General features: G+C 46.1%; 1 protein-coding gene across 4 annotated transcripts in view; it reads left to right on the forward strand.

Moving 5' to 3' along the window:
• The first annotated feature begins 13,689 nt into the window (after window positions 1-13,689).
• Window positions 13,690-16,855, forward strand: part of MPPE1 (metallophosphoesterase 1) — a 61,153-nt gene continuing 57,987 nt past the window's right edge. For 2 of the 4 annotated variants that reach the window (XM_068237149.1, XM_068237152.1), the window contains exon 1: window positions 13,690-13,888. The gene's annotated coding sequence lies outside the window, so the exon portion shown is untranslated. Of the gene's footprint in view, window positions 13,889-13,930; window positions 14,092-16,855 lie in introns of those variants that run through there. The other 2 variants (XM_068237151.1, XM_068237150.1) reach the window with 2 other exon arrangements.

Below are 16,855 nucleotides of genomic sequence, written 5' to 3' on the forward strand. Positions count from 1 at the left end.
AAAGTCTCTGTCCAGTCTTTCCAAGTCTCTGTAGCTCCCAGTACTACCTTCTGTGGCACAATGGGTTCAGGTTCTGAGGGCTGTGCTGTCTCTGGCTCAAAACATCTGGACAAGGCATCTGCCTTAATGTTATTACTACTAGGTGTGTACGTAATTACAAATCTAAATCTCGAAAAAAAAAAACAGTGACCACCGAGCCTGACGAGGACTCAATCCCTTAGCCCCCTCAATGTATTCCAAATTCTTGTGATCCGTGTAGACTGTAATCGTATGTTCAGCTCCTTCTAACCAATGACGCCATTCTTCAAAGGCCAATTTAATGGCTAGAAGCTCCCTGTTACCTATATCGTAGTTTTTCTCTGCAGGAGAGAACCTCCGAGAAAAATAGGCACACGGGTGCAATCTTCCCTGCAACCCAGAGCGTTGAGACAGCACAGCCCCTACTCCAACCTCTGAGGCGTCAACCTCTACAATGAATGGATAAGAGGTGTCCACGTGTCTCAATATGGGTGCAGAGCAAAACAGGTCTTTCAGAGTGGAGAAAGCAGCCAGAGCTTCGGGGGACCAATGGTTGGTATCTGCCCCTTTTTTAGTGAGACTGGTGAGGGGTGCTATGACTGTGGAGTACCCCTTTATAAACCTTCTATAGTAATTTGCAAACCCGAGAAATCTCTGAAGAGATTTGAGACCTACTGGTTGGGGCCATTCCAAGACAGCAGAGACTTTGGCGGGATCCATAGAAAGGCCTGAGGTGGAAATTATATATCCCAGAAAAGCGACAGATGTCACCTCAAAAATGCATTTCTCCAATTTAGCGTAGAGCCTGTTCTGTCTGAGCCTGTGCAACACGAATTTGACATGAGCCCTATGCTCAGAGAGGTTGTCTGAGAAGATCAATATATCATCCAGGTATATTAGGACGAATTTACCCAACACTTCCCTGAAAACCTCATTAATGAGTTCCTGGAAGACGGCCGGGGCACGACACAACCCGAATGGCATCACCAAATACTCGTAATGCCCGTCAGGTGTGTTGAAGGCCGTCTTCCATTCATCGCCCTCCCTGATCCGCACCACGTTGTATGCCCCTCGTAAATCCAATTTTGAAAAAATCTTAGCCTTGGTGACTTGAGTAAACAAATCGTCTATCAACGGTAACGGATAGTGATTTTTAACTGTGATTTTATTCAATCCCCGGTAATCAATGCATGGCCGAAGGCCTCCGTCCTTTTTCTTTACAAAGAAAAACCCCGCTCCGGCAGGTCACCGAGAGGGACGAATGAACCCTTTAGCTAAGTTTTCACGGATATATTCTTACATGGCCACCTTTTCAGGACAGGTTGTAAAGGTGACCTCTCGGAGGCATACAACCCGATCGGAGATCAATCGGGCAATCGAAAGGGCGATGTGGAGGTAATTTATCGGCAGCTTTGGGACAAAACACGTCTGAAAACTCTGCATATTGTTCCGGAACACCCTCCACATGAATCCTGGTTTGGCCTAAGGTCACCTTCGCCAAACAGTGACGAAAACAGTGGGCTGACCAGCTGGCTAGCTGACCGGTAGCCCAGTTTATCTGAGGAGAGTGAAGGTGTAACCACGGCATGCCAAGGATGACTGTGGAGGTTGTCATGCGTAACACAAAAAACTGCAATCTCTCTCTATGCAGCACCCCTATAGTGACTTCCACTTCTGGTGTCTGAGACAGCGGATGGTTAAGTTGTAGTGGGGAATCATCCACCGCCGTAACCTGTAGAGGTGGTTTTACCGGGGTGAACGGAATACCTAATTTCTTAGCAAATTCGTAATCCATGAAATTAGCCGCGGAGCCCAAGTCAACAAAGGCCTCAGAGACTTCCGATTTATCCTCCCATGTAATCATACAAGGAAGGAGTAACCGCTTATCTTCAAGGGGTGAGAGCTGTACACCTAGGGTATCACCCCCAACTACTCCTAGGCAATGGCGTTTCCCGACTTTTTAGGGCAATTTCGTACTCTATGTCCCCCCTCTGCACAATAAAGACATAAATGCTCAGCAATCCTGCGTCTCCGCTCCATTTGAGACAGTTTTGACCGACCAATCTGCATTGGCTCGGGGGAAGGAGAAACAGGCGGAGATGGAGTCACCGGGGGTGTAGCATAAGTCAACATTTTAACATTGTCTCTGCCCCTGGTCTGCCTTTGATACCGTAATCTACGATCAATCCTGATTGCCGATGAAATGGCCTCATCGACAGTCTTGGGTTCAGGCAGACTTAACATTAGATCTGAAACCTCATCTGATAATCCTGACAAGAAACAGTCTAAAAGGGCATAGGTGTCCCACCTGGCTGAAACTGACCATCTCCTAAATTCTGCCGCATACTCCTCGACCGGACCCTTGCCTTGACGCAATAACCTGAGCTTCCGCTCAGAAGTCGAGGCAATGTCTGGATCGTCGTAAATTACTGCCATAGCCTTAAAAAATTCATCTACAGAGGATAAAGCTACATCTCCAGTGGGCAGACTGTATGCCCAGGTCTGGGAATCGCCTGATAACAGAGTCTTGATAAATGTGACCCTTTGGGTCATGGTTCCTGACGATCTAGGTCTTAACTCAAAGTATGACAACACTCTACTCCTAAAATTTCGAAAGTCAGATCTGTGACCAGAATATTTTTTAGGTACAGGCATACGTATGTCTGTGCTAAGAGGGGATCGCACCTCATCCACTGCCGTCTGAAGGGTACCTAGAGAACCGGACAAAGCGTCAATCATAGCATTGTGATTACCCAGCAGTTGGTTGATAGCATCCACCGAAGTGGTAAGTGCGCCCAGACGGTCAGTGTGTGCGTCCATTTGCATCTTTTGGTTTGGCGTTCTGTAACGATCGGTGTAACACAGAGAGGGTCTGATTACCGGTGATCTGCAGTATCACCGAGAATGCAGAATATACCCGATTATTGATGATCTGCAGTATCACCGATAATCAGATATATCTTCTAACCTCTGGACACCTGAAAGATGAGAGCGTTTGGTGCAACAGTTGGTGCATGACAACAGTCATGCGTTGTAATTTTTCTGCCGTGTTGGATGCGGAATCCGCCGCACCGCTGTCCGTGCGTGCGGCGCTTTCTCCGCATTCCGCATTACTGAGAGGAGCAGGCCTATGCGAGCAACTTGCCGCATTGGACGCGGAATTTGCCGCCCTGTTGTTAGTGCGCCAGCTGCCATGTTGAACGCGGAGTCAGCCGCCTCACCTTGAGTATTGGCGGCGGCTTTTCCGCGTTTTCTCACAGTGGGCCATTTATATGGGTACACCTTAATAAAATGTGAATGGTTGGTGATATTAACTTCCTGTTTGTGGCACATTAGTATATGTGAGGGGGGAAACTTTTCAAGATGGGTGGTGACCTTGGCGGCCATTTTGAAGTCGGTTATTTTGAATCCTACTTTTGTTTTTTCAATAGGAAGAGGGTCATGTGACACATCAAACTTATTGGGAATTGCACAAGAAAAACAATGGTGTGCTTGGTGTTAACGTAACGTTATTCTTTCATTAGTTATTTACAAGTTTCTGACCACTTATAAAATGTGTTCATTGTGCTGCCCATTGTGTTGGATTGTCAATGCAACCCTCTTCTCCCACTCTTCACACACTGATAGCAACACAGCAGGAGAAATGCTAGCACAGGCTTCTAGTATTCGTAGTTTCAGGTGCTGCACGTCTCGTATCTTCACAGCATAGACAATTGCCTTCAGATGACCCCAAAGATAAAAGGCTAAGGGGGTCAGATCAGGAGACCTTGGGGGCCATTCAACTGGCCCACGACGACCAATCCACTTTCCAGGAAACTGTTCATCTAGGAATGCTCGGACCTGACACCCATAATGTGGTGGTGCACCATCTTGCTGGAAAAACTCAGGGAACATGCCGGCTTCAATACATAGAGAGGTAAACACATCATCATGTAGCAAGACTTAGACTTTTAGACTTAGACTTTTATCTTTGGGGTCATCTGAAGGCAATTGTCTATGCTGTGAAGATACAAGATGTGCAGAACATGAAACTACGGATAACGAAGCCTGTGCTAGCATTTCTCCTGAACTTGGCTGCAGAAAGTGCAATTACAGAAGTAAGGGGCGAACCTGACATGAGGATAAGCAGCACACCCGGTAGGTCGTCTTCCTTCGCAGCATAAATCTGTGTCTTCAAAACTTATGTCAAGTGCCCTGGGTCTCTCATTACAGATGAAGGAGCAGCACAGCTGTGCACCCTCTTTGTCTTACTGTCATGGGCAGGAGACTCAATTCCACTGTGCTCTGTAGCAAAGTGCAGGGGACACATGTCATCTAAACCTCCACTAACTTGGGAATGGGGCATCGCATCGACTCGCGACCCAGTGCAAAGGAAAGCCGTGACATTCAGCTTTCCAAAAATGGTTAGATCTGGCTAGGGATGCTCTCACGAGTAAATCTGAGTGCCTAAGCACTCGGATTAGTGATTTAAATGAGCATTAATTACCGCAGGTGTGAAGCAGGGACATAAGGGGTTAATTACCCATAAGGCTGCATCCTCCCTACGCTCCAAATAGGATGCACGCGCGTCCTATTGATCGCGTTACAAGCCTCGCTGCGGGCACTTCCTCCTTCCAACTTGAAGGAGGAAGTGTGCCAGTGTGAGGCTTGCAACGCGACCAATAGGATGCGTGCAAGCTCTTTGGAATGCAGGGTGGTCGGCGGAATTATGGGTAAATAACCCTTGTATCCCCGCTGCACACCTGCACTAATTAAACCTCATTTGAATCAAGAGTAATCATTCGTGAAAGCATCCGGTGATCCTCACTGGATCTGGCTAGGGGATCAAACAGAACTTTAATAAAAAGCTGGCAAACTTTCCAGATGGGATAATTCGTAAGTAACGATTCTTGTACTGAACAGTCCATCCATTTGGCTCCCATCTTAAGCTTTTGGAGGGACAGTCACTTTTTAGAACCAAATCTTCCTTTCCCCCTTTCTTACTTTATTTATTATTAAATACGTGTATGTCTCTACATATATTTGTTTATATGACTAATCTTATGTCCATCCTCTAAATTAATTTTATGATTTTGTAAAACTCAAAGTTATCAATGAGAGCCCAGTTCTAGAATTAAGGAGGTTAATTTTAAATTGACTAGATGGTATAGGACGCCAGATAGGTTGGCTGTTATATATCCAGGTGTAAGTGATAGATGTTGGAGAGGTTGTGGGGCAAAGGGTACATTGATACATCTGGTGTGGGAATGACCAGTGCTCTTGAATTTCTGGAATGGAGTGTTAGGATGTATTGGAAGATTGTGTGAGGAATGTGGTGATTGGGATCCAGTGAAAATATTGCTGCATTAAAAGTCAATCTCCATTAGTAGATATAAGAGATTAATAGTTCCTCAAATATTGATAGCTGCTAAAAGCTTAATTTCTGTTAAGTGGAGATGCCAGGATCCTCCTACCTTAAAGGGATACTGTAGGGGGGGTCGGGGGAAAATGAGTTGAACTTACCCGGGGCTTCTAATGGTCCCCCGCAGGCATCCTGTGCCCGCGCAGCCGCTCACTGATGCTCCGGCCCCGCCTCCGGTTCACTTCTGTAATTTCTGACTTTAAAGTCAGAAAACCCCTGCGCCTGCGTTGCCGTGTCCTCGCTTCCCCTGATGTCACCAGGAGCGTACTGCGCAGGCACAGACCATACTGGGCTTGTGCTATACACTCCTGGTGACATCTGCGGGAACGAGGACACGGCAACGCAGGCGCAGGGGTTTTCTGACTTTAAAGTCGGAAATTCCAGAAGTGAGCCAGAGGCGGGGCCAGAGCATTGGGGAGTGGCTGCGCGGGCACAGGACATCTGCGGGGGACCATAAGAAGCCACGGGTAAGTTCAACTCATTTTCCCCCGACCCCCTACAGTATCCCTTTAAGGCTACTTTCCCACCAAGACGTTGCGTTTTAGGGGACGTTATGGTCGCATAACGTGCCCCTAACGCAACGCATGGTGGTGTTGAAGTTGGACGTCAGATTGAGCTGCGTTATGCAGCTCTCAAAGCAGCCGCTCCAGGTTAGTGATAGGAAGTCCGGATCTTTTTAAGGATTCGGATCATTTGAATCGGATCATTGAAAAGATCCGGATCTTTGAACCGAATCATTTTACTAGGGAAACAGACTGGGTGAAATGACTAGCAGGACAGGACTTTCCCTGCACTGTACATTCTGTATGTTCCTGTTTCTTCCAGACAGACATCCACTGTGAACTGAATCTTTCATTGTGATGATCCGGATGATTCGACTCACAAAAAAGATCCGGATCAAATGAACAATTCGTTCATGATCCGGACAACACTACAGTTCCACCACGAGTCACCACAGTGCAGTGAATATTAATTAGCCATGTGGCTGGCTGCTGAGGAGGAGGAGGGGAGACCTCCTCCTCCAACATTACTGAGCATGTGCAAACAGTCTAACGTGGCTTAGCTCAGTATAACGTACAGCATGCAGCACTTTGTTTAAACGTGCTGCGTTACTATCTAACGCAACGTGTGCACTGTAAACAGCACATTGATTTTACAGTGCTGTGAGTTAGGCTGCATTACTGACTGTTGTAACCTGGGACTTTAACGTCCCACTGTGAAACCAGCCTAAAGATTGGATTGGTAGAGTTAATATGGTGAAGGATCTGGGGAACCAGGTTGCTCTTCAGCAGGATTAAGTGGAGGTCTTCAATGAAAAATGGGAAAAATGGTTTATGTTTCAAAACACGGTGGAATATGGGAGTATGGTTGAGATGTAGGGGAGAGGTCTGATGTTAGATGAAGGGTGATTTATATTGGAAGACTGGGGTATGTTGTATTTTGTAGGATGGATATCCTTTTTCTTGTATATAATATGGGTGGGATATGTTGAGGATTATAATGTATAGATTGGGTGAATAAGGAGGGGAGGGAATGTTTGTTTGATGTTTGGGTTTACTTTATATGGAAAATTGAAGAAATAGGGGAAGAAAGAGTATGATTGTTGATGGAATTTTGATGTTGTTTTCCTTAATAAATTATATTTTTAAAAAAATCAATGAGAGCCCATGTAACAAGAGCAAACAATAAACAGCTTGTTATAGTGAGAGCAGGTTCTATTGACTCCGCCACCAGTAGTAGGCGTGCAGTCTAAGCAGCTATAGGTCTTCACCAGAGCACTAGCGGGCAACAGACTACTTTGCTACCTATTAGCTAGAAGGTCATGACCCCAGTGATGAGCGTTAATAGCTGACACTGCATTGCGGAGTACCTAGTCAAGTAGCAAGCCAAGCTCTGGGGCAGGAGGCAAACAAAACATGGTCAGGTCACAAGCAAAGGTCGAAGGCAAGCAGAGTTCAGTCTTAGTTTCAAAGACTATTATTAGGCACAAGTGTGTCAATTTAACAAGTATAACAAACAGTAATTCTGTAGATACCCAACATGGGTTACAGAAACCATAAAGCTGGCTGCGAAATATAATACAGCAATCACGTTCATAAGAACAAAAATACAATAGCACTTCAAAGATAACAGGAACCTTACTTACAGAATGGCAAGATTAAGTACAATAGTACAGAAATATAGTGCAAGTACAGTCTTGTAAAGGTGATGTTGCGTACACGTATAGTTGTTATAGGAATAGGACTAGTCAGGTAAAAGAGCATAATATACAGGCCGACTGGCTATGCGGCATTTATATAGAGTGGTCTAGGCCTAGTTGGAGTTGTGCACCTCTCGAAAGTTGGGTCGATGTCCAAGGGTCCCATACCTTCTGAAAATGTGGCAAACGATCATTGATTATGGCATTTATACGCTCGGAGGTCATTGTAGAGTTTATCCTGTCAACCACCTGGAGGTAAGATAAATTTGGGGTGTTCCAGTTGGCGGCTATATGAACTTTCCCTGCAGAGATTATGAATTGTATTAGCTTATGGTGAGCATGAAGTATAGAAGTTGGTCTAAAACCCAATAAAAAGATTGTAGGATCAAGGGGTATATGGGTGGGGATTAATTTGTTTATCAGGAGACGGATTCTGCCCCAGAGGCGGGCGACCCTCGGACATGAGAACCAGGTATGGTACATAGTACCGGGGACGCTACAGCCTCTATAACAGAGTGGGCTTCTCTCATGATCTACAGGGAGTGCAGAATTATTAGACAAATGAGTATTTTGACCACATCATCCTCTTTATGCATGTTGTCTTACTCCAAGCTGTATAGGCTCGAAAGCCTACTACCAATTAAGCATATTAGGTGATGTGCATCTCTGTAATGAGAAGGGGTGTGGTCTAATTACATCAACACCCTATATCAGGTGTGCATAATTATTAGGCAACTTCCTTTCCTTTGGCAAAATGGGTCAAAAGTAGGACTTGACAGGCTCAGAAAAGTCAAAAATAGTGAGATATCTTGCAGAGGGATGCAGCACTCTTAAAATTGCAAAGCTTCTGAAGCGTGATCATCAAACAGTCAAGCGTTTCATTCAAAATAGTCAACAGGGTCGCAAGAAGCGTGTGGAAAAACCAAGGCGCAAAATAACTGCCCATGAACTGAGAAAAGTCAAGCATGCAGCTGCCAAGATGCCACTTGCCACCAGTTTGGCCATATTTCAGAGCTGCAACATCACTGAAGTGACCAAAGGCACAAGGTGTGCAATACTCAGAGACATGGCCAAGGTAAGAAAGGCTGAAAGACGACCACCACTGAACAAGACACACAAGCTGAAATGTCAAGACTGGGCCAAGAAATATCTCAAGACTGATTTTTCTAAGGTTTTATGGATTGATGAAATGAGAGTGAGTTTTGATGGGCCAGATGGATGGGCCCGTGGCTGGATTGGTAAAGGGCAGAGAGCTCCAGTCCGACTTAGACGCCAGCAAGGTGGAGGTGGAGTACTGGTTTGGGCTGGTATCATCAAAGATGAGCTTGTGGGGCCTTTTCGGGTTGAGGATGGAGTCAAGCTCAATTCCCAGTCCTACTGCCAGTTTCTGGAAGACACCTTCTTCAAGCAGTGGTACAGGAAGAAGTCTGCATCCTTCAAGAAAAACATGATTTTCATGCAGGACAATGCTCCATCACACGCGTCCAAGTACTCCACAGCGTGGCTGGCAAGAAAGGGTATAAAAGAAGAAAAACTAATGATATGGCCTCCTTGTTCACCTGATCTGAACCCCATTGAGAACCTGTGGTCCATCATAAAATGTGAGATTTACAAGGAGGGAAAACAGTACACCTCTCTGAACAGTGTCTGGGAGGCTGTGGTTGCTGCTTCCACGCAATGTTGATGGTGAACAGATCAAAACACTGACAGAATCCATGAATGGCAGGCTTTTGAGTGTCCTTGCAAAGAAAGGTGGCTATATTGGTCACTGATTTGTTTTTGTTTTGTTTTTGAACGTCAGAAATGTATATTTGTGAATGTTGAGATGTTATATTGGTTTCACTGGTAAAAATAAATAATTGAAATGGTTATATATTTGTTTTTTGTTAAGTTGCCTAATAATTATGCACAGTAATAGTCACCTGCACACACAGATATCCCCCTAAAATAGCTAAAACTAAAAACAAACTAAGAACTACTTTCAAAAATATTCAGCTTTGATATTATTGAGTTTTTTGGGTTCATTGAGAACATGGTTGTTGTTCAATAATAAAATTATTCCTCAAAAATACAACTTGCCTAATAATTCTGCACTCCCTGTATAGTATGGAGTTTGTGGGGGACTAGGTAGGTACTGTGAAGTAAGCGTATAGAAACTTCCATATTTGTCGTGTGCAGGCTACCTTTAGATAAAGTTTCAAAACATTATGCCCAGTCCTCATTAGTGAGTTGAGAGCGCATATCGAGTTCCCATTGGTTTTGGTAGGTATGTGTAAAGTTGGATGGAGGGGAGTTAAGGATGGAATAGAGGAATGAAAGAATTCCCTTTCGCATGGGGTCATTGAGGCAGATGCTTTCAAATTGAGTAGGACGAAGGGAGGTGCCCGGTTTGGCCAAAGATAGCAGAAAATGGTATAATTGTCTAATTTTAAGCCATTCAGATAGGCGCGGTTTTGTTATTTCTATTACGGTTTTGTTATTTCTATTAGCTGTGGCCAAGTAGGGATTGCCCCCCCCCATGGAGGTAAGCTTTGATTGTAGGATTGTTTTCCTTTGACCACCATGAGAAAGATGGGTCCTGAATGCCCTCTTGAAAGTCGGGGTTTGACTTGATTTCCGTCAAAATGGGGAGCTGAGATTGGAGTGCAGACGAGGACCTGATTGTTCTCCAGATCTTCAGAGTATGATAGGTTATTATGAAGTCAGTTCGTATAGAGTCTAGGTCTTTAGATTGTGACCAGAGGAGACCTTTCCAGGAGAGGGGTGCTAGGAGTAGATTCTCGAGGGGGACCCATCTGGGAGCGTGCTGCTCGCCATAGATGGTTGGGAGAATTGCGAGTTGAGCGGCTTTATAGTATAAATTGAGGTTGGGGACAGACATGCCTCCATTGTGTTTATGCCAGAATAGAGTTTTGCTAGTGATTCTGGGTCTCTTGTCAGCCCAAATAAATTTAGTGATCTCTTTTTGAAGGAGCATTAAATCGCCTCTATTAACAGGTATTGGAAAAACCCGGAAGTAGTATAGGATTTTGGGCAATAGCGTCATTTTTATACTTGCAATTCTCCCCGCCCATGATATCTTATATGAATTCCATGACCTGAGCAGGGCATTCAACTCCCCATATAGGGGAACATAGTTTCTCCTATAAAGTTGTGAGTAATCATTAGTGAGTTTTATACCTAAATATTGTGTGAAGTGATCCCGATGCTGAAATGTATGTTGGCTTGAGATAGATTGCGCCTAAATTTTGGAGTAATTGCAATACATGGCTTCTGATTTCTCGTAGTTAAGCCTTAGCCCTGAGATACCTTCGAAAAATGTAAAGAGAGTCTGTACTCTAATATTCTTACAATAAAAAGCATACCATTCTATTCCTTATTTTCTCCTGTGCCCCTCTGTGCTGTTTCTGCCACTCCCTGCTGCAATCCTGGTTTGTAATTTTTTTGTTTTAGGCAGTGTTTACAAACAAATGACATGGCTTCTAACCACAGTATCATAGGCAGTGAACAGCTATCTTGTGTGACTCATGCAGAGCTTGGAGGGTGTGTGTAAAGCTTCTGCCAATGACAAGCAGTGCTGCACATTCCACACATTCCAGCCTTAGCCCGACAGACACGGCAGAGGAAAGGAGATAAGATTTATTACAGAGACAGTGCAAGTAGGAAAGGCTGCAGTAAGACAGACCACATTAGAACAGTAATAGGAACTTATAGAAATAAGGCTCAAACTTTTGTTACAGTCTCTTTAAAGGCTTTCATTAGATTGGGGATGGAGCGGAGTTCAGTCTTAAATCGGGCAACAGACCAATGGTCAGGCGGCAGCAGGCAGACATAAACAGGAAACAATCCAAGGTCGATAACAGGTATTCAGATCAGGAGCTTGTGGGGCAGTACAGATACTAATGCAAGCCAAGCTGCACGAACAGACAGCACATGCTGCAGGGAGAAGCCAGCTTTTATAGGCAGCTTTTTGTCGCAAAAGTTCTTTATGTTCTCATGTCGCATCTCAATGGCATGCTCAGATGCAATTCCATGGGCCAGAGCCAGGACAAGGTCCCACAGCACCTGAGACTGAGAAACCAAAATGTGTCCCTCCATCCCTCCCACCCCAGCTGTCACACACTGATTTCTATTAGGATAAGATGCACCCCTTTTTTCTTATTTCTCTCTGCTTCAAACACAATAGGGAAATGATAGCTGAGTGAGTTGTGCGCCCCATACTACACTGCGCCCTAAGGCTGGAGCCTCTCTCGCCTCTGCCTGGCCTTGCATGGGGAGGGGGGGGGGGGTGCCTGTCTGCCCAACGCTAGCAGATGCATGGCCCCGGTGGATGGCAGCAGCTGAAAGGCAGTGAATTCACCTCCTGTCAGATACTCATGGTGAGACTGAAGTAGTTTTCCTTCAAAACCCCATAACTTGGAAACTGAGCATCATGTCGACTCTGGACCTGGTGCAACAGAAAGCCGATGTCCTGTCGAAACAGTACTCCCATCGAGGTATTAAACCTCCTCTTCTGCGCACGCGCATAGCCTTTCTGCACATGCGCAGAAAGCTATGGGCAAATTACTTAGAGATCCATCCGCGGCTTATCGATCCAAGCTGTTTCCGCACACCAGCAGCAGAGACAAGCCGCGTGGTGCCCGAGGATGCTGACCAGTCACTTGGTTACCCACCTAGAGGCTTCCGCCAGCTGCCTGGTCACCCCCAGATCTGATAATTGTCCCCTGCTTACCCTAGCCTTCATATTTCAGACAGGTTAGTTGTGTGCACATCCGCGGTCGCAGAGCGGTAGGTTTCCGCCCGCTGCAGCCGCCGACACTGCAGAATTCACGAGGCTGCTGCACCTACCGCTCCCCCTTCTCTGTGCTGCTCCTCTCCTGGGGCAGTAGTTGGAAGGGGTATCAGGGACATTGAGGCAGTTAGAGGGGGTATCAGTTGCAGTTAGAGGGGGCATCAGGAGCAGTTGGGCAATTACAGGGGGTATCAGTTGCAGTTAGAGGGCTATCAGGGGCAGTTGAGCAGTTAGAGGGAATACCAGGGGCAGTTAGAAGGCTATCAGGGGCAGGGACGGATCTAGACCAAGTTGCGCCTGGGGCAAGGTCAGATTTTGGCGCCTAAACGGACATTCATTTTGCCGCCTTTTTAAGAATTCAACAAACTGCGCCTGGGGCAAGAGACCCGCTTGCCCCCCCCCCCAGATCCGTCCCTGATCAGGAGCAGTTAGAGGGGATACCAGAGGCAGTTAAAGGGCTATCAGGGGCAGCTAGAGGGGGTATCGGGGCAGCTGAGCAGTTAGAGGGGGTATCAGTTGTAGTTGGTATCAGGGACATGGGGACAGTTAGAAGAGGTATCAGGAGCAGTTAGAGAGGGTATCAGTTGTAGTTGGTATCAGGGACATTGGGACAGTTAGAAGAGGTATCAGGAATAGTGGTGCAGTTAGAGGCAGTATCAGTTGCAGTTAGAGGGGGTATCAGTTGCAGTTAGAGGGGGTATCAGGGGCAGTTGAGCAGTCCTATCATTTTATCCTACTTAGTAGGTAAGCTGCATTGAGTAGGATACCTAGACACATTGACATATCAGTTGTCAATCAATCCTACATGGTAGTACAATTCTATGAAGAATATTAGTTTGACATACTTACCTATACAATTTCTCTACCAAAGTAGTCCGGGTATAATACCTGGACAAAGTATATCACCTAGACAAATTGACACCGGGACTTTCAGCTTTCAAAAATGGTCAGCTCTTCCTAGGGGAGCAAACAGAAAGGTGCCAAACTTTCCAGACAGGTTAATAGGCAAGTACCCAAAAATCTATAGATTTTCGTCAGTTTTCCTATTATTGTTGTTAAATTTTCGTCTCTATAATAGTGCGACCTGTAGTTCAGCAATTTCCACGTGTAAACATTGCGCAGACTTGCACAACCACGCCATTCTGCTCGCAGCATTCTGCGCAGGGTGTACAGTAGTCAGAGCGGCGGATGTTGACACTGTTGAGTGACTGCATCTTCAGCCAGTATCATCCCTCCCACTAACGGCTGGACCAATCAGACAGCCCCGTGTCGCAGAGCTGGTAATTGGTGCGTTACGGAAGCCCCTAGAGGGGGATGCTGATTGCTGACAGCAGCTGATGAAAGTGACTGACCACAATACGAGCTAGCCGCTGCCCGCACGTTATTGTTCCTGTGAGGAGGCTGGTAAACTGGCGTGCGGGTCTCCAGGAAGAGAAGTGGGCGTGTGCGGAACTGCGCTCTGGGGTGCGCTGTGCAGGTGAGAGGAACACCAGGCTCGTTTCTACTGGTCTAACGTCATATTCCCATTCCAACATTAACATTTATGTATTGAGCACAGATGGCCACACTGAGTTGTGCCCAGGGACGGATCTAGACCAAGTTGCGCCTGGGGCAAGGTCAGGTTTTGGTGCCTGTAGCGCTAGGCAGCTATGCGTTGTGATGGAATGTCACAGGATCAAGGTATATAGCTGTATATGAATGACTCCCCCCCCCCCCACTGGGAGACTTGAGCGCAGGACACAGCTGGTATGGCTTATCCTGCTGCTGCACAAGTTCCTGGCGGCGTTAAATACTATTTCCCTTCTAGGTCCACGTGGATAGTAGGGAATAATGTAATTCGGCTTCCAGCTATTGCTGAAAGGTGAATTACAGTGTTTTAGAAGGTACTTAAGCTCCGTCTCCTGACGGTACCGAAGTTACTGACTGTGCGTTGCTATAGCCGTAATTCCTATTACAGCGTAATCACAGCGCTCGCCTGGGACTTCCTCCTGCCTGAGAACTGTGGGCTTCCTCGCCATCCTCCCCAGCGGCGCTGTTTGCCCATGATTGCTTATGCGCCAAAGTTGGGGCCAGCCCGTGGGCTACTGTGCCTGCGCACAACGATCCTAGCTGCGGGAGCACGTTGGGGGTGCGCACGATGCTGGAGAACACCGCCACTAACGAAGAAACTGGACGGGATACTGGCCGAACAAAGCGGCCGGGTAAACCGGCTGGAGGAAGCCCCAGGTAAGTATAAATTGCCCCAATCGTTCATCTCAGGTTCCCTTTAATGGAGTGTGAATCAAATAGTACTCAGACCGTAGTCCAGCCTGCTGGAAGTTTATACATTTTAATTCCCATCTCAGGAGGCTCCAAATAAAATCTTTTTTTTTTTTTATTAATAAACTTTTACCGTGTATGTGAAAATCTTAGTGGATACTTCAGTAAAATGTCTGCCAGCCCACGAGTGCCTTCTGGCTGCATGTATTTCCAGCAAAAAAGAAAGAGCCTGTCATGTAAGGCTCTGTCCTCCTAATGCTGCCAAGATCTGTGTGTCTCAGGGATAATAACTCACCTGCTCGCCTGTAATTTATTAGACATAGAGAATGTGCCCCCTCCATTGAAAAGACAACTGCGGCCATTTTTTTTACTAATACGAACCCTGCCAAAGCTCTGGCCAACCCGACCTGGGTTGTTGCAGCCCATCTACCTGCTCGATAGCCACCAATCAGGTGGTGGGGTCACCCGGGTCAGAGATTTGGAAGGCTTTGAAAAAAAACAACCCACCACAGCCAAGGGGTGGGTGGGAGTTTCGGAACCTTACCTGTCTAATGAATTTTGGGTGAGTTGTTAACCCTGAGACCTGCCGATCCTGGCAGCATGAAGGACTTTTTCAGATGGATGGCTGCTAGGATCATTCGCAGAAAAGCATTTGGCATCAGTTTCCGTCAGCGCATTACATTCTGAGCACCCAGGGGGACATGGAACCGAGAACGCAGCCGTTGTTGGACGCTGTTGGAAAATTCGATGCACCACAGCGATAGCACAATTGACGGTAAATACATTGAGAGGAACACTGCCATTCATCTAAGTGCAGGGCATGGTGGATCCTCGTGGTAAATGACGGGTGCCGGCAGCTGTCCGTCTGAGCCAGCCTTTAGACTGCATACATATGGAAATCGTGCCGGTAGAGTTGGGCGCAGGTATATGGCTGATCCTGCTTCTGCACCAGTCCGGGCAGTGTTCATTACTATTCCCCCTCCAGGCTGCCATGGATAGTGGGGGAATTGTATAATTCGGCTTCCAGCGATTGCTGGAGGCCGAATTATTGTGTTTTTTTAAGCAACTTAGGCGCCAACGTTACTCACTGAGCGCCGCTATAGACTGATTCCCATTATAGTCTATGGCGGCGCCTGCTGCGCCCAAATCTAGCTGTGCTGAAAAGCACTGCTCCGTTTAAACTCACCCTTACATGACAGGCTCTGTCTGTTTCACTGGAGGTACTCTTTAAATGCAGTCGAATGACAGTATTACCCTATGCATATCAGGCTATTTGATGTTGTGTGGAAGTTGTGCACATTTGCAAGTAATATGCCTTTTAGGTAGGATATTTATTGGAAATGTTGGCTGTGTAGTTCTGCGTATTTGCAGCATATAAAATTGTGTGCACTTTGTTTAATGGATAAACTGTGGCAGCCTAGCAGCAGTGACTGAACTTGTTTTGTATAAATATGGTGGCTCATATAATAACAGTAACATGCAGAACAAACAGTTAGTGGGTGGAGTTCAGGTGGAAATATGTCATCTGTCTTCATTCGACTGGGGGAACAGGTATAGCAGCATACACCGCAGAATGTTCGGTACCACAGGAACTGGGAGGAAAGCCTTAGGCTACGTTCAGAGTGTTCAGTTACGTTGCGTCATAATGTAGCTTTTTTTTAAACGGAGAATATCGCACAGCAATGAAAAGTAAATGCGACATTCATAGTGCATGCTGTGCGATGCGCATCAATGGGGTACGTAAAAATGCAGATCCTGAGCTGCGTTTATGCAAATATATGCGTTGACGTATTCAATGTCAGTCTATGGTAACGCTTACATGTTTGAATTTTTGTGGGCATGGATGAGGAGTTTGGTGGTGGCAGGCGTCAGGAAAAGGTGAATCTTGCAGATGTTTTGGAGGTGGACGTTGCAGGACTTTGTGAGGTTTTGGATGTGGGGAGTGAAACAGATTGCGGAGTCCAGGGTGACACCCAGACAGTAGGCTTGAGCGGTAGGGGAAATAGTAGTGTGGCATTTTTGTTAGTGACTTTAAAAAGTGTAAGCTTTGTGCCAGCGATAGTGATAGCGATTTGCCATTAGTTATTTTAATTCGGATTTGTTCTTTCAAATTATTATACCGTATTTTTCGGACTATAAAACACACTTTTTCTCCCCTAAAAGTGTGGGAGGAAAGGCAGTGCGT

The sequence above is a fragment of the Hyperolius riggenbachi genome, chromosome 5 (genome assembly GCF_040937935.1).
Source record: "Hyperolius riggenbachi isolate aHypRig1 chromosome 5, aHypRig1.pri, whole genome shotgun sequence".
NCBI classification, from domain to species: Eukaryota; Metazoa; Chordata; class Amphibia; order Anura; family Hyperoliidae; genus Hyperolius; species Hyperolius riggenbachi.